Raw genomic sequence first — 25,866 nt, 5'->3', positions numbered from 1 at the left:
TACGGGCACATAGAGACATGGAGAAGCAGACTCCGTACCCAGAGACGCCAGGCCCACATGAGCAGGTTGCGTGCGTGCATTTTCCAGACGTTGAGGACGAATAGGGCAATTCACCAAGAAATGTTCGGTACTAGCGCAGTACAGAAATAGATTTTTATCCCTACGGCGAGACCTCACTTCAATAGTCAGGCGAGACCGATCTACTTGCATAGGCTCCTCGGCGGGATCCATGGCCGGATCTACTGTCACGATTCGGCAGGCTGGAGGTGGATCCTCTGTGCCAGAGAGGGATTGGCGTGGACCGTGTCAGTGGACCGGTTCTAAGTTGCTACTGGTATTCACCAGAGCCCGCCGCAAAGCGGGATGGTCTTGCAGCGGCGGTAGCAACCAGGTCGTATCCACTGGCAACGGCTCAACCTCTCTGACTGCTGAGATAAGCGCGGTACAAGGGAGTAGACAAGAGCAAGGTCAGACGTAGCAGAAGGTCGGGACAGGCGGCAAGGTTCGTAGTCAATGGTGGAATAGCAGGAGGTCTGGAACACAGTATGGGTAACACAGTAAAGCTTTCTCAAGGCACAAGGCAACAAGATCCGGCAAGGAAGTGCAGGGGAAGTGAGGTCATATAGCCAGGGAGCAGGTGGAAACTAATTAGGGTGATTGGACCAGGCACCATCATTGGTGCACTGGCCCTTTAAATCTCAGAGCGCTGGCACGCGCGCGCCCTAGAGAGCGGAGCCGCGCGCGCCAGAGCATGACAGCCGGGGACCGGGACAGGTAAGTGACCTGGGGTGCGATTCGCGGGCGGGCGCGTCCCGCTATGCGAATCGCATCCCCGCCGGCCATGTCAGTGCAGCGCTCCCGGTCAGCGGGTCTGACCGGGGCGCTGCAGGGAGAGAAACGCCGCGAGCGCTTCGGGGAGGAGCAGGGACCCGGAGCGCTCGGCGTAACACTAATGCTGCCTGGAAGATATTCAAGGCGCATTAACAATGGAGTTTACACACCTCCAAGTATAAAATTTAACCAAATCAAAAAACGTGGTCTCAAATGGCTGGAGGTGCTCAACCCCAAATGCGGTTATGCATTTATACTGGGGGAGCAGATCCTGCCCTTGTGGTCCGTTGCTAGGGGCGATCCCCAGCATAAAAATGCATACAATGGAGGATGCCTGCAGCGGACTACAAGTGCCACAATAGAATCCTACACCAGATAGACGGTGTGGATGTGTAACAATTAGAATAATACGATACAGGAATATGAGTGCTGCCGTAATTGCCCGCTGGCCCCTGTTTTGCTTATCACGCACAGGTAGGATTAGCATTTTGAGAAACCTTGGCGTTGGTGTGCGGGCTCTGGTATGTCCTTCATATAAGGATATGCTGGCGAATGTCTCAATTTTAACATCAGTGTTGAGGGATAGCCAATGTCACTGTATACATCTACCACAGTAGTGCACCCATCTTCCTGTATTGTATTATTCTAATTGTTACACATCCACACAGTCTATCTGGTGTAGGATGCTATTGTGGCACTTGTAGTCCGCTGCAGGCATCCTCCATTTTATGCATTTTTATGCTGGGGATCGCCCCTAGCAACGGACCACAAGGGCAGGATCTGATCCCCCAGTATAAATGCACAACCGCATTTGGGGTTGAGCACCTCCAGCCATTTGAGACGGTGTTTTTTGTTGTTTGGTCATGTAACACAGCAAACTTATTGGGAATTTCACAAGAAAAACAATGATGTGCTTGGTTTTAACGTAACATTATTCTTTCATGAGTTATTTACAAGTTTCTGACCACTTATAAAATGTGTTCAATGTGCTGCCCATTGTGTTGGATTGTCAATGCAACCCTCTTCTACCACTCTTCACACACTGATAGCAACACCGCAGGAAAAATGCTAGCACAAGCTTCCAGTATCCATAGTTTAAGGTGCTGCACCTATCGTATCTTCACAGCATAGACAATTGTCTTCAGATGACTCCAAAGATAAAAGTCTAAGGGGGTCAGATCGGGAGACCTTGGGGGCCATTCAACTGGCCCACGATGACCAATCCACTTTCCAGGAAACTGTTCATCTAGGAATGCTCGGACCTGGCATGTTCCCTGAGTTTTCCCAGCAAGATGGTGCACCACCACATTATGGGTGTCAGGTCTGAGCATTCCTAGATGAACAGTTTCCTGGAAAGTGGATTGGTCGTTGTGGGCCAGTATAATGGCCCCCAAGGTCTCCCGATCTGACCCCCTTAGACTTTTATCTTTGGGGTCATCTGAAGGCAATTGTCTATGCTGTGAAGATACGAGATGTGCAGCACCTGAAACTACGGATACTGGAAGCCTGTGCTAGCATTTCTTCTGCGGTGTTGCTATCAGTGTGTGAAGAGTGGGAGAAGAGGGTTGCATTGACAATTCAACACAATGGGCAGCACATTGAACACATTTTATAAGTGGTCAGAAACTTGTAAATAACTCATGAAAGAATAAAGTTACGTTAAAACCAAGCACATCAATGTTTTTCTTGTGAAATTCCCAATAAGTTTGATGTGTCACATTATCCTCTTCCTATTGAAAAAACAAAAGTTGGATTCAAAATGGCCGACTTCAAAATGGCTGCCATGGTCACCACCCATCTTGAAAAGTTTCTCCCCTCACATATACTAATGTGCCACAAACAGGAAGTTAATATCACCAACCATTCCCATTATATTAAGGTGTATCCATTTAAATGGCCCACCCTGTATATAGGGTGAGTTATGGAGCTTGTTGTTTGTAGGTTGAGTTATGGAGCTTGTTGTTTGTAGGATAAGTTATGGACCTTGTTGTTTGTAGGGTGAGTTATGGAGCTTGTTGTTTGTAGGATAGATTATGGAGCTTGTTGTGTGCAGGTTGAGTTATGGAGCTTGTTGTTTGTAGGGTAAGTTATGGACCTTGTTGTTTGTAGGGTGAGTTATGGAGCTTGTTGTTTGTAGGGTGAGTTATGGAGCTTGTTGTTTGTAGGGTGAATTATGGTCTTTGTTGTTTGTAGGGTGAGTTATGGAGCTTAGTGTGTGCAGGTTGAGTTATGGGGCTTGATGTTTGTAGGGTGAATTATGGAGCTTGTTTGTAGGGTGAGTTATGGAGCTTGTTGTTTGTAGGGTAGATTATGGAGCTTGTGTGCAGGTTGAGTTATGGAGCTTGTTATTTGTAGGGTAGGTTATGGAGCTTGTTGTATGAAGGGTGAGTTATGGAGCTTGTTGTTTGTAGGGTAAGTTATGGAGCTTGTTGTTTGTAGGGTAAGTTATGGAGCTTGTTGTGTGCAGGTTGAGTTATGGGCCTTGTTGTTTGTAGGGTAAGTTATGGAGCTTGTTGTTTTTAGGGTGAGTTAAGGGGCTTGTTATTTGCAGGATGTTATGGGGCTTGTTGTTTGTAGGCTGAGTTATGGAGCTTGTTGTTTGTAGGGTAGATTATGGAGCTTGTTGTGTGCAGGTTGAGTTATGGAGCTTGGTGTTTGTAGGGTAAGTTATGGAGCTTGTTGTGTGCAGGTTGAGTTATGGGCCTTGTTGTTTGTAGGGTAAGTTATGGAGCTTGTTGTTTTTAGGGTGAGTTAAGGGGCTTGTTATTTGCAGGATGTTATGGGGCTTGTTGTTTGTAGGGTGAGTTATGGAGCTTGTTGTTTGTAGGGTGAAATATGGACCTTGTTGTTTGTAGGGTTAGTTATGGAGATTGCTGCTTGTTGGGTAAGTTATTGACCTTTTTGTGTGCAGGTTGAGTTATGGGGCTTGTTGTTTTTAGGGGGAGTTATGGGGCTTGTTATTTGCATGTTGTTATAGGGCTAGTTGTTTGCAGGGTGAGTTATGGAGCTTGTTGTTTGTAGGGTGAGTTATGGAGCTTAGAATAGAGGCCCGCAGTATTGTAAATACCCTACGGTAGGTATGATGCTTAAATATGCTTCCCAGCAATTATAGAAAAAAATATATAGGGGAATGAAACCCATAGGAAGTGCTCTTAAAACATAACCTTTACTAGTTTAGTTTAAAATAAACCAATTTTGTGACCCATAAAAAAATGGATTAAATTAAATTTGCGCAATGTACCAATATACATATAACCCAATGTGTTTCTGCTGCGTTTTGCAGCTTCCTCAGGGGAACAACTATAGAGGTACAGTTACTCATCCGGTCTTGTATCCTAGACCAATAATATAACGAGGTACAAAAAACAATAATAAATAGAGAATCTTAGATGTTGCTGATTGGAATTATAATGTGAATTATATGCTTGTAAATAAATGCCATCAACATATTAGTTTACTGAAGCAAACAATCTAATAAATACCGGACCATCGGTTTTCCTGGGGGCACCTCTGATCCCCACAGGATACACTTCTGAAGTCCGGTATAGTTTGGAGCCGAGCACTACCTATAGTGGTAGGGAGCCTATTACCAGGCTACTGGTTACTGAGTTATGGAGCTTGTTGTTTTTCAGGTGAATTATGGAGCTTTTTGTTTGTAGGACGAGTTATGGAACTTGTTATTTTTAGGGTGAGTTATGGGGCTTGTTATTTGCAGGTTGTTATGGGGCTTGTTGTTTGTAGGGTGAGTTATGGAGCTTGTTGTTTGTAGGGTAGATTATGGAGCTTGTTGTGTGCAGGTTGAGTTATGGGGCTTTTTGTTTGTAGGGTGAGTTGTGGGGATTGTTGTTTTTATGGTGAGTTATAGCACTTGTTGTTTGCAGGTTGTTATCAGGCTTGTTTGTAGGGTGAGTTATGGGGCTTGTTCTTTGTAGGGTAAGTTATGGGGCTTCTTGTTTGAAGGGTGAGTTATGGAGCTTGTTGTTTGTAGGGTGAGTTATGGAGCTTGTTGTTTGTAGGGTAAGTTATGGAGCTTGTTATTTGTAGGGTGAGTTATGGAGCTTGTTGTTTATAGGGTAAGTTATGGAGCTTGTTGTATGTAGGGTAAGTTATGGAGCTTGTTGTTTGTAGGGTAAGTTATGGAGCTTGTTGATTGTGGGGTGAATTATGGAGCTTGTTATTTGTAGGGTGAGTTGTGGAGCTTGTTGTTTGTAGAATAGATTATGGAGCTTGTTGTATGCAGGTTGAGTTATGGGGCTTGTTGTTTGTAGGGTGAGTTATGTGTCTTGTTATTTGCAGGTTGTTATGGGGCTTGTTGTTTGTAGGGTGAGTTGTGGGGCTTGATGTTTTTAGGGTGAGTTGTGGGGCTTGTTGTTTGCAGGTTGTTATGGGGCTTGTTGTTTGTAGGGTGAGTGGTGATGCTTGTTGTTTTCAGGGTGATTTATGGGGCTTGTTATTTGCAGGTTGTTTTATAGCGCTTGTTGTTTGCAGGTTGTTATTGGGCTTGTTGTTTGTAGGGTGAGTTATGGGGCTTGTTCTTTGTAGGGCAAGTTATGGGGCTTCTTGTTTGTAGGGTGAGTTATGGAGCTTGTTGTTTGTAGGGTAAGTTATGGAGCTTATTGTTTGTAGGGTGAGTTATGGAGCTTGTTGTTTGTAGGGTAAGTTATGGAGCTTATTGTTTGTAGGGTGAGTTATGGAGCATATTGTTTGTAGGGTGAGTTATGGAGCTTGTTGTTTGTAGGGTGAGTTATGGAGCATATTGTTTGTAGGGTGAGTTATGGAGCTTGTTGTTTGTAGGGTGAGTTATGGAGCTTGTTGTTTGTAGGGTAGATTTTGGATCTTGTTGTGGGCAGGTTGAGTCATGGGGCTTGTTGTTTGTAGGGTGAGTTGTGGGGCTTGATGTTTTTAGGGCGAGTTATGGGGCTTGTTATTTGCAGGTTGTTATGGGGCTTGTTATTTGTAGGGTGAGTTATAGCGCTTGTTGTTTACAGGTTGTTATCGGGCTTGTTGTTTGTAGGGTGAGTTATGGGGCTTGTTGTTTGTAGAGTGAGTTATGGGGCTTGTTGTTTGTAGGGTGAGTTATAGGGCTTCTTAATTACAAAGAACACTAGGTACTTTAGACTATATAGGGAGATTGTGTACCCTATACAACCTGAACAAAATCCTATAGTAAGGTCTGATGAATGAATATGTGTTATAGTGTTATGTTGTGAAATGTAACCAATCAGTTCACTAGAAATGATACTACTACAAAGTATATATTTATTTAACTGAAATATTGTTACTAGATAAGAGCAAACTGCAGGGCCCTTGCAGGAGCTCCTAAAATTTGTAATTAAAAAAAAAACAAAAAAAAAAAAAACGATAGTGCCACTTGAAATATACTGAATATGGAATTAAAACTAATGCCATGTGAAATTAATCAAGCCCGACAGCGTAGACCTGTTAACTTGGCAGCGGTCACATGATCTGGCTGGAGCCACAGCAGGGAATTGTGGAACCAATGGAGATATCAGTATATAATACCTATCTATGAACTTTTATCCATACAGGGATTTTCATGTATACAAACTATGTTTAGGCAGTACCGCTGCCAAATTCTTTTACAGGACTACACAGGACTTATTCTATCCTTAATTAAGGTTATATTATTCATATTTTATTGTTATTGGTATTTTTATATCTATATATATATATAAAACTCAACGTGTGTGTGTGTTTGTATGTATGTATGTATGTATGTATATATGTATGTATGTATGTGTGTATGTTCCAGCATCACGTCCAAACGGCTAAAGACATGAAACTTGGCACACATGTTACTTATATGTCAGCAACAAACACTTACTTACACTTACTCACCCCCATTTGCCAGGGGCAGGGTTTATGTTTAAAGTCCCATACAAGTCAATGGGAAATATATGTTACCGCATAACTTCCAAATGGCTGGAGATATTTCCATAATACTTGGTCACATGTTACTTATATGTCCACTTAAAATATAGGATAGTTAATTTAACCCTTAACTACCCCCATTTGTGAGGGTTGGGGTTTTTGTTTAAAGTCCCATGCAAATCAATGGGAAATGTATGTTCCCCCATAACTTTTGTACGGCTGCAGATATTTCAATACCTGGTACACATATTACGGGTCGAGATAGGAGGACGGGATATGAGGACGGGATAGAAGGTTGGGATAGGAGGTCGGGATAGGAGGTCGAGATATGAGGACGCGAAAGGAGGACTAGAAAGGAGGAAGGGATAGGAGGACATGATAGGAGGTCGAGATAGGAGGTTGAGATATGAGGACGGGATAGGAGGTCGGGATATTAGGTCGGGATATGAGGACAGGATAGGAGGACGGGATAGGAGGACGGAATAGGAGGTCAGGATAGGAGGTCGGGATATGAGGACAGGATAGGAGGTCGGGATATGAGAACGGGATAGGAGGACGGGATAGGAGGACGGGATAGGAGGACGGGATAGGAGGTCGGGATAGGAGGTCGGGATTGGAGGTCGGGATAGGAGGACAGGATAGGAGGACGGGTTAGGAGGACGGGATAGGAGGATGGAATAGGAGGACGGGATAGGAGGGCCGGATAGGAGGTCGGGATAGGAGGACGAGATAGGAGGTCAAGATAGGAGGATGGGATAGGAGGATGGGATAGGAGGTCGAGATAGGACGGGATAGGAGGTCGGGATAGGAGGACGGGATATGACAACAACATATGAGGATGGGATATGAAGTCAAAAGCTTCCTCCTTTGTTTATTTTCCTCCCCAACAAGGATTAGGAAGGAAAAACCGGGCAACGTCGGGTACTCAGCTAGTATATATATATATATTTTTCAAGTGGCATTAGTTTTTATTTCATATATATTTCAAGGGGCACTATTGTATTTTAAAAATTTTAGGAGCTTCTGCAAGGCCCTGCAGTTTGCTCTTATCTAGTAACAATGATTCAGTTAAATAAAAATATACTTTGAATTAATATTATAATTTCTAGTGAACTGATTGGTTACATTCCACAGCATAACACTATACCACATACTCATTCATCAGACCTCACTAGGGGACAGCATGAGACTTCTTGTTTGTAGGGTGAGTTATGGGGCTTGATGTTTGTAGGGTGAGTTATAGGACTTGTTGTTTGCAGGTTGTTATGGGGCTTGTTGTTTGTAGGGTGAGTTATGGGGCTTGATGTTTGTAGGGTGAGTTATAGGGCTTGTTGTTTGCAGGTTGTTATGGGGCTTGTTGTTTGTTGGGTGAGTTATGGGGATTGACGTTTGTAGGGTGAGTTATAGGGCTTGTTGTTTGTAGGTTGTTATGGGGCTTGTTGTTTGTTGGGTGAGTTATGGGGCTTGACGATTGTAGGGTGAATTATGGGGCTTGATGTTTGTAGGGTGAATTATGGGACTTGTGTACAGGTTGAGTAGTATTTACTAATGGCACTATTTTAGTGGACAATGAATTATCAGTTAGCTTTTATTAACTCTTTCTGGGGAAATGGAAAAAAATTCTACTATTGTTTTTTTTATGTTTAAAATTGTTTGAATAACAATGTCATAACAGAACAATACCGCCATGGTGTGACTGGGAAGCACCACCATTTCAGAACAGAACATTACCGCTATACCATGACTGAATAATACCACCATACCAGAACAATCCCGCCATACCATGACTGAATAACACCACCATAACAGAACAGAATAATACCACTATACCAGAACTAAACAATACCACCATACAATGACTGAGTAACACCACCATACAAGGAAAGAACAATACCACCATACAATGACTGAATAACACCACCATACCAGAAAAAAACAATACCACCATACCGTGATTGAATAACAACACCATACCATAACTGAATAAGAACGCCATAGAATAGAATAACAACACCATACCAGAACAGGACAATAACGCCATACCGTGGCTGAATAACACCACACCAGAAGTGAGCAATACCGCCATACCGTGATTAAATAACAAAACCATACCGTGACAGAATAATAACGCCAGAACAGAACATTACTGCCATACTATGACTGAATAACATCGTAATACCAGAACAGAACAATAACGCCATACCGTGACTGAATAACACCACACCAGAAAAGAACAATACCGCCATACCGTGATTAAATAACAACACCATACCTTGACAGAATAATAATGCCATACGAGAACAGAACATTACTGCCATACTATGACTGAATAACATTGTAATACCAGAACAGAACAATAACGTCATACTGTGACTGAATAACACCACACCAGAAAAGAACAATACCGCCATACAGTGATTTTATAACAACACCATACCATAACTGAATAACAACACCATACTATGAGAGAATAACAACACCATACCAGAACAGGACAATAACGCCATACCGTGACTGAATAACACCACACCAGAAAAGAACAATATCGCCATACCGTGATTAAATAACAACACCATACCGTGACAGAATAATAACGCCATACCAGAACAGAACATTACTGCCATACTATGACTGAAGAACATCGTAATACAAAAACAGAACAATAATGCCATACTGTGACTGAATAACAACACCATACCATAACTGAATAACAACACCATACTGTGAGAGAATAACAACACTATACCAGAACAGGACAATAACGCCATACCGTGACTGAATAACACGACACCAGAAAGGAACAATACCGCCATAACGTGATTAAATAACAACACCATACCGTGACAGAATAATAACGCCATACGAGAACAGAACATTACTGCCATACTATGACTGAATAACATCGTAATACCAGAACAGAACAATAACGCCGTACTGTGACTGAATAACACCACACCAGAAAAGAACAATACCGCCATACAGTGATTGAATAACAACACCATACCATAACTGAATAACAACACCATACTGTGAGAGAATAACAACACCATACCAGAGCAGGACAATAACGCCATACCGTGAATGCCATACCAGAACCGTGACTGAATAACACCACACCAGAAAAGAACAATACCGCCATAACGTGATTAAATAACAACACCATACCGTGACAGAATAATAACACCATACCAGAACAGAACAGTACCGCCATACTGTGACTGAATAACATCGTAATACCAGAACAGAACATTACTGCCATACTATGACTGAATAACATCTTAATACCAGAACAGAACAATAACGCCGTACTGTGACTGAATAACACCACACCAGAAAAGAACAATACCCCCATAACGTGATTAAATAACAACACCATACCGTGACAGAATAATAACGCCATACCAGAACAGAACAGTACCGCCATACTATGACTGAATAACATCGTAATACCAGAACAGAACATTACTGCCATACTGTGACTGAATAACACCACACCAGAAAATAACAATACCGCCATACAGTGATTAAATAACAACACCATACCGTGACAGAATAATAACGCCATACCAGAACAAAACATTACTGCCATACTATGACTGAATAACATCGTAATACCAGAACAGAACAATAACGCCGTACTGTGACTGAATAACACCACACCAGAAAAGAACAATACCGCCATACAGTGATTGAATAACAACACCATACCATAACTGAATAACAACACCATACTGTGAGAGAATAACAACACCATACCAGAACAGGACAATAACGCCATACCGTGACTGAATAACACCACACCAGAAGAGAGCAATACCGCCATACCGTGATTAAATAACAACACCATACCGTGACAGAATAATAACGCCATACCAGAACAGAACATTACTGCCATACTATGACTGAATAACAGTTTTCCTCAGTTTTTCCCCTGCTGTATATATAATAACCCCCACTATCCATTATATATATACATATATATATATATATATATATATATATATATATATATATATATATCAGCGTTTCCCAACCTAGGTGCCTCCAGCTGTTGCAAAACTACAACTCCCAGCATGCCCACTTGTAATTTTACATCAGCTGGAGGCACCCTGGTTTGGAAACGATGATATATATATATATATATATATATATATATATATATATAGTGATGGTGTGGTACTGACCACTGTGCAGGTTAGGTCTCCCAGTATATATATAAAAAATATATATATAATTGAGGGAACCTTTAAAATTTTACTTTTTAATTATTATTCTTAAAAAACGTACAAAAAACAAAACAATAAACAATTAGTATTCTTGACCGCCACCAGTGTATGTGAATCTTGCAATTCAAACGATATTCATCAATTCATCAGAATCTTAGAGTTCAAACGATATTCATCAGTTTCTGTGTATTAGTTTAAAAGTCTGTTGATCAGTCCCAGAATAGGAGCCAAATCACATGAATGGCCGCTGTGCATGCGTTTTTTCAGTGTGTGATTGGCGCACCAATAGTTAAACAACAGTTATTTGCAAGGACAGTTCTATATTGTATTGATTTATTGCTTATAGTGCTGTTCTTGATTATAGTTGTTCCGACACTATATGTCTGTGCTTGTTCACACTCCTGCCGGTTGCGATATGTTGTAAATACTCTGTGTTGAGTTCTTCAGTAAATCACAGTGGATTACTCGCCGTCATAGGCGCATATCCTCCACATATTGCACTCTCTGTATACTTTGGGTGCTTAGATTCACGTATTTGGATATGCGGACCCAGTTTTTGTCCTCACAGTTACTTTTATTTGTTATAATTGTTGATATCCACTCTGCGTTATTTTTGTTGTAGCTCTGTGTTCACATTAGTATATTCGTTTCTCAGACTAATGTACCTTATTGAGACATATACAACCACTATAACACTTCATTCATACAGTGTCATTTATTCACTGATGTTATATTATGATTGTATCTGTATGCTCACTGCACTGAAGAGCTCTTTATAGTGAAGGTTATGTACTCCGATCCTTCACTGTCGCTTATCATGAGTGTATTCCTTATAGGTAGGTGAACGTAACAATCACTATATTATCAGTAAATCACCACATGCATACTATTGTTCACACAATTCGTATAGTTACTTCATATATGGATCTTTACTTGTCTCTCAGCAACCTGCTATACACAGTCAGGTGGGACTGGTTGATTGCGTATATCCCTCTGAGTAAATAAGAACTCCGTTCACATTGTTCTGCGATCACAGGTAATATTGGGTACGTATACAACCACTTGCAGAGTTATGGAGATTATACCCAGATATAGTGTTGGTACATATGCAATAGATTTATACTTGTGCGATATATACGTGGAGCTCAAGCATTGGTAATGAATTGTTGTAGTTATATTTGCTATGCATAGCTATAAATGCTGGCGTCAACAGTTTAAGACTTTTGTCAATCTTAGTATGTTTAAATATACATTTATTTCTTTAATATTCCATTTGCATATTTAATGTACATAATACAAGTGTTTCATAGTTGTTGTTCACTTAGCATTATTATTCCTCTCTCACAGGGATCCATTTACACTTTATATTCATACATTGCCTTATTTTTCTTGAAAGGTCAATTGATTAAAAAAGAGTAGATCAAAAACCTGGTGTTGATCAAGGATGCAGTTCACATTGTCAGGGTTCGACGTGTTTCTTTTGCCAGGTCTTCAGGAACCATGTTAGGCCATTTTCTTTTGTTAGAAGTACAGAGCCAAGTTGTTTGATGTCCGACACTGATGGCGGTAAAGAATAAAGATCCATATATGAAGTAACTATACGAATTGTGTGAACAATAGTATGCATGTGGTGATTTACTGATAATATAGTGATTGTTACGTTCACCTACCTATAAGGAATACACTCATGATAAGCGACAGTGAAGGATCGGAGAACATAACCTTCACTATAAAGAGCTCTTCAGTGCAGTGAGCATACAGATACAATCATAATATAACATCAGTGAATAAATGACACTGTATGAATGAAGTGTTATAGTGGTTGTATATGTCTCAATAAGGTACATTAGTCTGAGAAACGAATATACTAATGTGAACACAGAGCTACAACAAAAATAACGCAGAGTGGATATCAACAATTGTAACATATAAAAATAACTGTGAGGACAAAAACTGGGTCCGCATATCCAAATACGTGAATCTAAGCACCCAAAGTATACAGAGAGTGCAATATGTGGAGGATATGCGCCTATGACGGCGAGTAATCCACTGTGATTTACTGAAGAACTCAACACAGAGTATTTACAATATATCGCAACCGGCAGGAGTGTGAACAAGCACAGACATATAGTGTCGGAACAACTATAATCAAGAACAGCACTATAAGCAATAAATCAATACATTATAGAACTGTCCTTGCAAATAACTGTTGTTTAACTATTGGTGCGCCAATCACACACTGAAAAAACGCATGCACAGCGGCCATTCATGTGATTTGGCTCCTATTCTGGGACTGATCAACAGACTTTTAAACTAATACACAGGAACTGATGAATATCGTTTGGACTCTAAGATTCTGATGAATTGATGAATATCGTTTGAATTGCAAGATTCACATACACTGGTGGCGGTCAAGAATACTAATTGTTTATTGTTTTGTTTTTTGTACGTTTTTAATAATTAAAAAGTAAAATTTTAAAGGTTCCCTCAATTATATATATACATATATATATTTTTTTTTATATATATAAAAAAAAAAAAATATATATATATATATATATATATATATATATGTATATATATATATATATAAATACCCCCCCAGCGTTTCCCAGCCAGGGTGCCTCCAGCTGTTGAAGATGTCGGCCCTGCACACAGTATCCATAATCTGGCCTGACCGGTCCAGGGGGGGGTGTTCGGGGGACAGGTGTCGGCACTGTGCGGGGGCCCTGCACACGGTATCCGGAGGGAGCACTGTTATGGCCTGGCAGGAGGGAGGTGGGGGTGGAGTGAGCACTGTGATTGGGGATTGGTTGTCAGGGAGCAGGACCGGGCTGGGTGAGGAGGGGGTGATGTCCCTCAGTGAAGTAGCGCTGTGGTGCGCAGACAGTAAACTTTCTTGCAGGGACAGAGCGGCGCCCCCAGCAAGAGGGAGCGCTCTAGGCGGGTGCCTACCTTGTCTATAGGTGGCGCCAGCCCTGGTGACAGTTTCTGGGCCCGCATCATCACAGTGCTGTAATTGTACATTACTTTGTAGGAACAGGTTAGTACTATTAGGCCGGATTCACACTGCAGAATCTCCAAACGGAATTTCCACTGGAGATCCCGCAGGCATCGCTAGAACCCCATGGACTGCACTGCCATCCCCATAGACGGCAATGTATTTCTGAGTGGATCTGCAGAAAGATCTGCTTAGAACTGCATTGCAATCTATGGGGACGGCAATGCAGTCCGCATAGTCCTAGTGCTGCCTGCGGGGTCTCCAGTGGAAATTCCTTCCGGAGATTATGCAGTGTAAACCCGGCCTATTTATGCTAGGTAGGAAGTGGTACTCCGCCCCTAGACATCTTATCCCCTTAAAGGCGTTCTCCGGTGCTTAGACATCTTATCCCATATCCAAAGGATAGGGGATAAGATGCCTGATTGAGGGAGTCCCGCCGCTGGGGACCCCCGTGATCTTGCACGAGGCACCACGTTTGTGATCAGTCCCCAGAGCGTGTTCGCTCCAGGTCTGATTACCGGCGACCACAGGGCCAACGGTGTGTGACGTCACACCTCAGCCCCTCAATGCAAGTCTATGGGAGGGGGCATGACAGCTATCACGCCCCCTCCCATAGGCTTGCATTGAGGGGCGGAGCGATCGCGGCTGCAGCACCCCAGACATGACTGGCCGGATGAGTGGGGTGGAGGCTTGTGACGTCACGGTCCGCTTGTGATGTCACAGCCATGCCCCCTCAATACAAGTCTATGGAAGGGGGCGTGATGGCTGTCACGCCCCCTCCCATACACTTGCATTGAGGGGGAGTGGCAATTATGTCATGATCCTCCAGCGCTGCACATGAGGCTCTAAACGAATGCCAGGTGCAGCACGGAGATCGTGGGGGTTCCCAGCGGCGGGACCCCGCGCAATCAGACATCTTATCCCCTATCCTTTGGATGTCTAGGGGCGGAATAACCCTTTAAGAAAGTTGTTCCATTTGGATAACCTCTTCTTTGAAGGAGGATCCCCTGGTGATGAGCTGTTATAACTTAGGATAACTTACAGTAAGTTCACATACTCCCTGGAAACGTGCTATAACATGAACGTCCATTTAAATGAATGGTTAACTATGTAAGACATCTTGAGGCTGCAGAGAGATGGAGTCACTGTTCCCCTCACACAGCATAATACTGGCCACATCCCCAACATGAATGGTGACCACAAAATGAACATGTGCCTGAATGGGCTCAAATCTCTACAGTCCTAATATCTGTTCTAACAGCAAAGTGAGACCAGCTCTATACAGTATGTATGCCAGTGGGTTGGGAATGATACTTTCAGTAAAATGAATATTGATATATTGTGGGCACAATACTTTTCTCCAGGTATTATTTGCTTAAAAAAAAGCATCCATACCGTAATCTACAGAATGAATTAAAGCATCTGAGGGAACTTTACCGCCACCTAGTGTATACAATACAAAATGACAGTAGTAGCAGCAAATAGAGGTCAGCACTCATCAGGAGATAAAATTATACTTTTTGAGAGCTTTTCTTTTGAGTAGGACCAATTGTACTTTGCAAAGACACCATTCATTATTGTGCAGTGAAAGTTATGGTAAACCTGACATGTTTTCTTTACTCTGTGGGTCAATATGATTACAATACTGTATCCATATTTACATAGTCTTTGTTTTATTTTACTTTTTTTTTTAACAAAATAAGTATTCCAATCCCAATGACTTTTTTATTTTACTTTTTATAGGGCTATTTTTTTTATTCTTATATGTGATGTAACCAAAATCAGCAATTCTGTTTTTCTTTTTTTTCTTTTACGCCGTTCACTGTACCAGATCAACAAGGTTATATTTTAATTGGTCATACAAATCCATAATATAAAATGTTTTTTATGTTTTGTTTTTTAATTTGAATTCTATCAGGGTGGCTTTTTTATATTTATATTTATAAAAATGATAGATTGCTTATACTGAACAATGCTATGCTATTGCATAGCACTGATCAGTTAGATCAGTCTATTAGCAAATCAGAAGGCTTCCAGCTGCCATGAAAACTGATTGGCACCCCACAGTCAGATTGCGGGGGATGATGATTGTACAGCTGACAGTGTCCAAAGCAGCAGCTAACCCTGGTACAGGTAAAGAGTAGTACAGAACATACAATACCTCCCTGCACTGTATTACACTGTAATGCACTACCAGGCAGCCAGTAAGTGCATGTTCTTCAATAATACAGGGGTTTTACTAGTAAATTGCCCATTCAAACTCATCAGTCCTTCTGGCCATTGACACATTTTGCACATCTGGACTGTCCATAGTATTGTATGTTGAGTCTGCTTTCAAGTTACAATGGTCCAGAAAACACCATTGTATGTTCAACATATTGTAACCTGAGGCCATTGTAAGTTGAAGGGCCACCATATTTGGCACCCGGGGAAGATGCAATATATGACCCCCTTCCCTACTTGGGATCAAATAAATGGGGTCACAGTATATAATTAAAGGGGTTTTTCACCATAAGGTGATTTTAGTACGTACCTGCCAGACAGTAATGGACATGCTTAAGAAGGATCTGCGCTTGTTGTGAGACTACCATAAAGCTGTGGCTAGTTTTTTGTGAACTGGTATTTCCTGTTTGAGTTTTCTTTTTTGCCTACAAATCCCAGAAATCCATTTTCCTCCCTCCCACACATCAGCCACCCCACCCATTGAAACATCAATGAGCTGCCTCTATTCAAAAGACCTGTGGTTTTCAATCAGGGTGCCTACAGCTGTTGCATTAGTTGCAGATTGATCTCTCTCCCACCAAGTGATCGCTCCATCAATTGAAGCAGACAGGCTCCCTGTCATCAGCTGACTAGTGAGTCAGGTCTCGGCCGCATTGCAACCTGGGAAAAATCTGAGACAACAGTCATTTTGTATGCTGTTAAAAATAAATATTGGGGTGAAAATCACAGAGGAATTGTGAGAAAACTGTCACACACAGGTACAGACACTATATTATGAACTACACTAACTTTACAGCCCCTGTAGTATAGTCAAATAAAAAAAATTCCTGGAATACCCCTTTAATATATAACATATATGAGGCACAGTATATAATTCATTCATATATGGGGAACAGTATATAATTTATTAATTTAATTTATGAGGGCACAGTATATAATAGGGCTTAAGTATGTGGCAGTGTTATATTCAAAGGGCACATTGTGTGGCAGTGTTATATTTACAGAGTGAAGTGTGTAGCAGTATTATATTCAGGGTATACAGTGTCTTGCATTGTTATATCCAGGAGTACAGTGTCTTAGATGATTCTATTAAGAGGGTACAGTGTCTGGCAAGGTTATATTTAGGGGACACAGTGCGTGTGGCAGAATTTTATTCAGGTGGCACAATGTGTGTCAGGGTTATATTCAGAGGGCATACTGTGTGGTAGTGTTATATTCAGAGGGAACTGTGTCTTGCAGGGTTATATTCATTGGGCACCGTGGCAGTGTGTGCAGAGTATATTAACCCCTTAAGGACTCAGCTGTTACGCCGAGCGCTCCGGGTCCCCGTTCCTCCCCGGAGCGCTCGCCTCATCTTCGTTGTTGCAGCGCCCCGGTCAGATCCACTGACCGGGTGCGCTGCGGGTCCGCCTTCAGCCGGGATGCGATTCGCGATGCGGATAGCGCCCGCTCGCGATGCGCACCCCGGCCCCCGTACCTGACTCGCTCTCCCTCGGTCCTGTCCCGGCGCGCGCGGCCCCGCTCCCTAGGGCGCGCGCGCGCCGGGTCTCTGCGATTTAAAGGGCCAGTGCACCAATGATGGTGCCTGGCCCAATCTTCCCAATTAGCTTAATTGGCTCCCACCTGTGCACTTCCCTATATCACCTCACTTCCCCTGCACTCCCTTGCCGGATCTTGTTGCACTTGTGCCTAGTGAAAGCGTTCCCTTGTCTGTTCCTAGTCCGTGTTCCTGACCTCCTGCCGTTGCCCCTGACTACGATCCTTGCCGCCTGCCCCCGACCTTCTGCTACGTCCGACCTTGCTTCTGCCTACTCCCTTGTACCGCGCCTATCTTCAGCATCTTCAGCAGCCAGAGAGGTGAGCCGTTGCTAGTGGATACGACCTGGTCACTACCGCCGCAGCAAGACCATCCCGCTTTGCGGCGGGCTCTGGTGAAAACCTGTAGTGGCTTAGAACCGGTCCACTAGCGCGGTCCTCGCCATCCCTCTCTGGCACAGAGGATCCACTACCTGCCAGCCGGCATCGTGACAGTAGATCCGGCCATGGATTCCGCTGAGGTGCCGCTGTCAAGTCTTGCCGACATTTTCACGATGATCACCCAACAAAATCACCAGCTGGCATACTTGTCCTCCGTGGAACAGCAACTGAACTCACAGTTACAGCAGCTGCTGCCACTGACACTGCAGCTGCAACTGCAACAACCATCTCCTCCGCCGTCTCCTGCAACTCCTCCGCAGCGTCCGGCCATGGATTCCGCTGAGGTGCCGCTGTCAAGTCTTGCCGACATTTCCACGATGATCACCCAACAAAATCACCAGCTGGCATACTTGTCCACCGTGACACAGCAACTGGAGTCACAGTTACAGCAGCTGCAACTGCAACAACCATCTCCTCCGCCGGCTCCTGCAACTCCTCCGCAGCAACCGGCCGCTCCTAACCCCTGCTTGTCTCTGCCGGACAAATTTGATGAGGACTCTAGACTCTGCCGTGGTCTCCTTTCTGGAAAGGCCTTGTCTGGGGCCACACCTCTCTGGGACCGCAATGATCCTGCCACAGCCACAGTCCAGTCCTTCTTCGCTGAGGTCCGTGGTGTCTTCGAGGAGCCTGCCCGAGCTTCTTCTGCCGAGACTGCCCTGCTGAACCTGGCCCAGGGTGTTTCTTCCGTTGGCGAGTACGCCATTCAGTTCCGTGCTCTTGCTTCCGAGTTGTCCTGGAATAGTGAGGCTCTCTGCGCGACCTTTAAAAAAGGCCTATCCAGCAACATTATAGATGTTCTGGCCGCACGAGAGACTCCTGCTAACCTACATGAACTCATTCATCTTGCCACTCGCATTGACATGCGTTTTTCCGGATGGCGTCTGGAGCTCCGCCTGGATATGGACTTTGTTCGCACGAGGCGTTTTTTCTCCCCGGCTCCTCTCTCCTCTGGTCCTCTGCAAACCGTTCCTGTGCCTCCCGCCGTGGAGGCTATGCAAGTTGACCGGTCTCGCTTGACACCTCAAGAGAGGACACGACGCCGCATGGAGAATCTTTGCCTGTACTATGCCGGTACCGAACACTTCCTGAAGGATTGTCCTATCCGTCCTCCCCGCCTGGAAAGACGTACGCTGACTCCGCACAAAGGCGACACAGTTCTTGATGTCAACTCTGCTTCTCCACGCCTTACTGTGCCTGTGCGGATATCTGCCTCTACCTTCTCCTTCTCTACTATGCTCTTCTTGGATTCCGGATCTGCAGGAAAAATTTTTTTGGCCTCTCTCATCAACAGGTTCTACGTTCCTGTGACCAGTCTCGCCAGACCCCTCTACATCTATTGTTTTTACAATAAAAGATTGGACTGTCTCGTACATTTCCACACAGAACCCCTCCTAATTTGCATCGGACCTCATCACGGAAAAATTGAGTTTTTTTTCCTCAGGTTCTTTGGCCCCAAGAAGAGGGGGAGACCCAAGGGGGGGGGGTACTGTTACGCCGAGCGCTCCGGGTCCCCGTTCCTCCCCGGAGCGCTCGCCTCATCTTCGTTGTTGCAGCGCCCCGGTCAGATCCACTGACCGGGTGCGCTGCGGGTCCGCCTTCAGCCGGGATGCGATTCGCGATGCGGATAGCGCCCGCTCGCGATGCGCACCCCGGCCCCCGTACCTGACTCGCTCTCCCTCGGTCCTGTCCCGGCGCGCGCGGCCCCGCTCCCTAGGGCGCGCGCGCGCCGGGTCTCTGCGATTTAAAGGGCCAGTGCACCAATGATGGTGCCTGGCCCAATCTTCCCAATTAGCTTAATTGGCTCCCACCTGTGCACTTCCCTATATCACCTCACTTCCCCTGCACTCCCTTGCCGGATCTTGTTGCACTTGTGCCTAGTGAAAGCGTTCCCTTGTCTGTTCCTAGTCCGTGTTCCTGACCTCCTGCCGTTGCCCCTGACTACGATCCTTGCCGCCTGCCCCCGACCTTCTGCTACGTCCGACCTTGCTTCTGCCTACTCCCTTGTACCGCGCCTATCTTCAGCATCTTCAGCAGCCAGAGAGGTGAGCCGTTGCTAGTGGATACGACCTGGTCACTACCGCCGCAGCAAGACCATCCCGCTTTGCGGCGGGCTCTGGTGAAAACCTGTAGTGGCTTAGAACCGGTCCACTAGCGCGGTCCTCGCCATCCCTCTCTGGCACAGAGGATCCACTACCTGCCAGCCGGCATCGTGACATCAGCGTTTTTCCATTTTTGCATTTTCATTTTTTCCTCATCACCTTCTAAAAATCATAACGCTTTCAATTTTGCACCTAAAAATCCATACTATGGCTTATTTTTTGCTCCACCAATTCTACTCTGCAGTGACATTAGTCATTTCACCAAAAAATCCATGGCGAAACGGAAAAAAAAAATCATTGTGCGACAAAATTGAAGAAAAAAATTCATTTTGTAACTTTTGGGGGCTTCCGTTTCTACGCAGTGCATTTTTCAGTAAAAATAACACCTTATCTTTATTCTGTAGGTCCATACAATTAAAATGATACCCTACTTATATAGGTTGGATATTGTCGTACTTTGGAAAAAATAGTAACTACATGCAGGAAAATGTTAAAAATTCTCATCTTCTAACCCCTATAACTTTTTTATTTTTCCGTGTACGGGCCGGTATGAGGGTTCATTTTTTGCGCCGTGTTCTGAAGTTTTTATTGATACCATTTTTGTATTGATCGGACTTTTTGATCGCTTTTTATTCATTTTTTCATGACATAAAAAGTGACCAAAAATACACTATTTTGGACTTTGGAATTTTGCAATTTAATTAACGATATATTTTTATAGTTTGGACATTTTTGCACGCGGCGATACCACATTAAATTATTTTTACACAGTTTTTTTTTATGGGAATAGGAGGGTGATTCAAACTTTTATTAGGGAAGGGGTTAAATGACCTTTGCTAACTTTTTTTTGCAGTGTTATAGCTCCCATAGGGACCTATAACACTGCACACACTGATCTCCTATGCTGATCCCTGCAAAGCCATAGCTTTGCACGGATCAGTCAGATAGGGGCTCGATTGCTCAAGCCTGTAGCTCAGGCTTGGAGCAATCAATCCCCGATCGAACGCCGCGGAGAGAGGTAAGGAGACCTCCGCCTGCGTCCCAGCTGATCGGAACATCGCGATTTTATCGCGATGTCCCAATCAGCCTGACTGAGCTGCCGGGAACCGTTTACTTTTGTTTTCAGACGCGGCAGTCAACTTTGATCGCGAGTCTGAAGTGTTAACAGCGCGCGGCACAACGATCGATGCCGCGCGCTGTTCGTCCAGGGTCCCGGCTATTAGCAGCCGGGACCGACCCGGTGTGATGCGGGGTCACGGCGTGACCCCGTTTTTCACACCGGGCTTAGGGCGTACAGGTACGCCCTAGGTCGTTAAGAGCACACAGTGTATGGCATTGTTATATTAAGAGGGCACAGTTTCTGGCAGGGTTAATTTTAGAGGGTACAGTAGGTGACAGTCTTATTTTCAGAGGGTACTGTCACGATGCCGGCTGGCAGGTAGTGGATCCTCTGTGCCAGAGAGGGATTGGCGTGGACCGTGCTAGTGGATCGGTTCTAAGTCACTACTGGTTTTCACCAGAGCCCGCCGCAAAGCGGGATGGTCTTGCTGCGGCGGTAGTGACCAGGTCGTATCCACTAGCAACGGCTCAACCTCTCTGGCTGCTGAAGATAGGCGCGGTACAAGGGAGTAGACAGAAGCAAGGTCGGACGTAGCAGAAGGTCGGGGCAGGCAGCAAGGATCGTAGTCAGGGGCAACGGCAGGAGGTCTGGAACACAGGCTAGGAACATACAAGGAAACGCTTTCACTGGCACGATGGCAACAAGATCCGGCAAGGAAGTGCAGGGGAAGTGAGGTGATATAGGGAAGTGCACAGGTGATAACACTAATTGGAACCACTGCGCCAATCAGCGGCGCAGTGGCCCTTTAAATCGCAAAGACCCGGCGCGCGCGCGCCCTAGGGAGCGGGGCCGCGCGCGCCGGGACAGGACTGACGGAGAGCGAGTCAGGTACGGGAGCCGGGGTGCGCATCGCGAGCGGGCGCTACCCGCATCGCGAATCGCATCCCGGCTGGAGGCGGTATCGCAGCGCCCCGGGTCAGTGGATCTGACCGGAGCGCTGCAGTGAGGAGAGTGTAGCGAGCGCTCCGGGGAGGAGCGGGGACCCGGAGCGCTCGGCGTAACAGTACCCCCCCCCCTTGGGTCTCCCCCTCTTCTTAGAGCCTGAGAACCTGAGGAGCAGACTTTTGTCTAGGATGTTGTCCTCAGGTTCCCAGGATCTCTCTTCTGGACCACAACCCTCCCAATCCACTAAAAAAAAGGTTTTCCCTCTGACCTTTTTAGATGCCAGAATCTCTTTGACGGAGAAGATGTCCGAGGAGCCGGAAACAGGAGTGGGAGGAACAGATTTGGGAGAGAAACGGTTAATGATAAGTGGTTTAAGAAGAGAAACGTGAAAGGCATTAGGAATACGAAGAGAAGGAGGAAGAAGAAGTTTGTAAGAGACAGGATTAATCTGGCACAAAATTTTGAAAGGACCAAGATAGCGTGGTCCCAACTTATAGCTAGGGACACGGAAGCGGACATATTTAGCGGAGAGCCATACCTTGTCTCCAGGGGAAAAAATGGGAGGAGCTCTTCTTTTCTTATCCGCGAACTTCTTCATGCGTGATGAAGCCTGTAAGAGAGAATTTTGGGTCTCTCTCCATATGATGGAAAGATCACGAGAAATTTCATCCACAGCGGGCAGACCAGAGGGCACGGGGGTAGGGAGGGGGGGAAGAGGGTGACGGCCGTACACCACGAAAAATGGGGATTTGGAGGAAGATTCAGAGACTCTGAAGTTATACGAGAATTCGGCCCATGGTAGAAGATCTGCCCAGTCATCCTGGCGGGAGGAAACAAAATGTCGTAAATAATCACCCAAGACCTGGTTAATTCTTTCTACTTGTCCATTGGATTGAGGATGATATGCAGAAGAAAAATTTAATTTAATCTTGAGTTGTTTACAGAGAGCCCTCCAGAATTTAGACACGAATTGGACGCCTCTATCCGAGACGATCTGCGTGGGCAACCCGTGGAGACGAAAAATGTGTACAAAAAATTGTTTAGCCAACTGAGGCGCTGAAGGAAGACCAGGAAGAGGGATGAAATGTGCCATTTTGGAGAATCGATCAACGACCACCCAAATAACAGTGTTGCCATGGGATGGGGGTAAGTCAGTAATAAAATCCATACCAATCAGAGACCAAGGCTGTTCGGGGACAGGCAGAGGATGAAGAAAACCAGCGGGCTTCTGGCGAGGAGTCTTATCCCGGGCACAGATAGTGCAGGCTCGCACAAAGTCCACAACATCCGTCTCCAGAGTCGGCCACCAATAGTAGCGAGAGATGAGTTGCACAGATTTCTTGATGCCCGCATGACCTGCGAGATGGGAAGAGTGGCCCCATTTGAGGATTCCGAGGCGTTGGCGTGGAGAAACAAAGGTCTTTCCTGGAGGAGTTTGCCTGATGGAGGCTGGAGAAGTGGAAATCAGGCAGTCAGGAGGAATGATGTGTTGCGGAGAGAGTTCAACTTCAGAAGCATCCGAGGAACGAGAGAGAGCATCGGCCCTAATGTTCTTATCGGCAGGCCGAAAGTGAATTTCAAAATTAAATCGGGCAAAGAACAGAGACCACCTGGCCTGGCGAGGATTCAGCCGTTGGGCAGACTGGAGGTAGGAGAGGTTCTTGTGATCGGTGTAAATAATAACTGGAAATCTTGATCCCTCCAGCAGATGCCTCCATTCCTCAAGTGCTAATTTAATGGCTAGAAGCTCTCGATCCCCGATGGAGTAGTTCCTCTCCGCCGGAGAGAAGGTCCTAGAAAAAAAACCACAAGTAACAGCATGCCCGGAAGAATTTTTTTGTAGAAGGACAGCTCCAGCTCCCACAGAGGAGGCATCAACCTCCAATAGGAAGGGTTTAGATGGGTCAGGTCTGGAGAGCACGGGAGCCGAAGAAAAGGCAGACTTGAGCCGTTTAAAGGCGTCTTCCGCTTGAGGAGGCCAAGACTTGGGATCGGCATTTTTTTTGGTTAAAGCCACGATAGGAGCCACAACGGTAGAAAAATGTGGAATAAATTGTCTGTAATAATTGGCGAACCCCAAAAAACGTTGGATAGCACGGAGTCCGGAGGGGCGTGGCCAATCTAAGACGGCAGAGAGTTTGTCTGGATCCATTTGTAGTCCCTGGCCAGAGACCAAGTATCCTAGGAAAGGAAGAGATTGGCATTCAAACAGACATTTCTCTATTTTGGCATAGAGTTGATTGTCACGAAGTCTCTGAAGAACCATACGGACATGCTGGCGGTGTTCTTCTAGATTGGCAGAAAAAATCAGGATATCGTCCAGATATACAACAACACAGGAGTATAAAAGATCACGAAAAATTTCATTAACAAAGTCTTGGAAGACGGCAGGGGCGTTGCACAGGCCAAAGGGCATGACCAGATACTCAAAGTGTCCATCTCTGGTGTTAAATGCCGTTTTCCATTCATCCCCCTCTCTGATGCGGATGAGATTATAAGCACCTCTTAAGTCCAGTTTGGTAAAGATGTGGGCACCTTGGAGGCGATCAAAGAGTTCAGAGATGAGAGGTAGGGGGTAGCGGTTCTTAACCGTGATTTTATTAAGACCGCGGTAGTCAATGCAAGGGCGTAGAGAGCCATCTTTTTTGGACACAAAGAAAAATCCGGCTCCGGCAGGAGAGGAGGATTTACGGATAAAGCCCTTTTTTAAATTTTCCTGGACGTATTCAGACATGGCAAGAGTCTCTGGGGCGGACAGAGGATAAATTCTGCCCCGGGGTGGAGTAGTGCCCGGGAGGAGGTCGATAGGACAATCATAAGGCCTGTGAGGAGGTAGAGTCTCAGCTTGTTTTTTGCAAAAAACATCCGCAAAGTCCATATAGGCCTTAGGGAGGCCGGTTACGGGAGGAACCACAGAGTCACGGCAAGGGTTACTGGGAACCGGTTTTAGGCAGTCCTTGGAACAAGAGGGCCCCCAACTCTTGATCTCCCCAGTGGACCAATCCAGGGTTGGGGAGTGAAGTTGAAGCCAGGGAAGTCCAAGGAGAATTTCAGAAGTGCAATTGGGAAGGACCAAAAGTTCAATCCTCTCGTGATGAGGTCCGATGTGCATTAGAAGTGGCTCCGTGCGGAAACGTATGGTACAGTCCAATCTTTCATTGTTTACACAATTGATGTAGAGGGGTCTGGCGAGACTGGTCACCGGGATGTTGAACCTGTTGACGAGAGAGGCCAAAATAAAATTTCCTGCAGATCCGGAGTCCAAGAAGGCCACAGCAGAGAAGGAGAAGGCAGAGGCAGACATCCGCACAGGCACAGTAAGACGTGGAGAAGCAGAGTAGACATCAAGGACTGTCTCACCTTTGTGCGGAGTCAGCGTACGTCTTTCCAGGCGGGGAGGACGGATAGGACAATCCTTCAGGAAGTGTTCGGTACTAGCACAGTACAGGCAGAGATTCTCCATGCGGCGTCGTGTCCTCTCTTGAGGTGTCAGGCGAGACCGGTCGACCTGCATAGCCTCCACGGCGGGAGGCACAGGAACAGATTGCAGGGGACCAGAGGAGAGAGGAGCCGGGGAGAAGAAACGCCTCGTGCGAACAGAGTCCATATCCT

At 45.1% G+C, this 25,866-nt stretch overlaps 1 protein-coding gene across 2 annotated transcripts in view; it reads right to left on the bottom strand.

Moving 5' to 3' along the window:
* LOC130276162 (caveolin-3-like) overlaps window positions 1–25,866 on the bottom strand; it is an 82,869-nt gene that overhangs the window by 46,393 nt on the left and 10,610 nt on the right. For both annotated transcript variants that reach the window (XM_056525137.1, XM_056525138.1), the window contains exon 2: window positions 12,378–12,506. The gene's annotated coding sequence lies outside the window, so the exon portion shown is untranslated. The remainder of the gene's footprint in view (window positions 1–12,377; window positions 12,507–25,866) is intronic.

The sequence above is a fragment of the Hyla sarda genome, chromosome 6 (genome assembly GCF_029499605.1).
Source record: "Hyla sarda isolate aHylSar1 chromosome 6, aHylSar1.hap1, whole genome shotgun sequence".
In the NCBI taxonomy this organism is placed as follows: domain Eukaryota; kingdom Metazoa; phylum Chordata; class Amphibia; order Anura; family Hylidae; genus Hyla; species Hyla sarda.
Note: the sequence above shows the minus strand (reverse complement) of the source record. Positions and strands in the feature narration are given on the sequence as shown.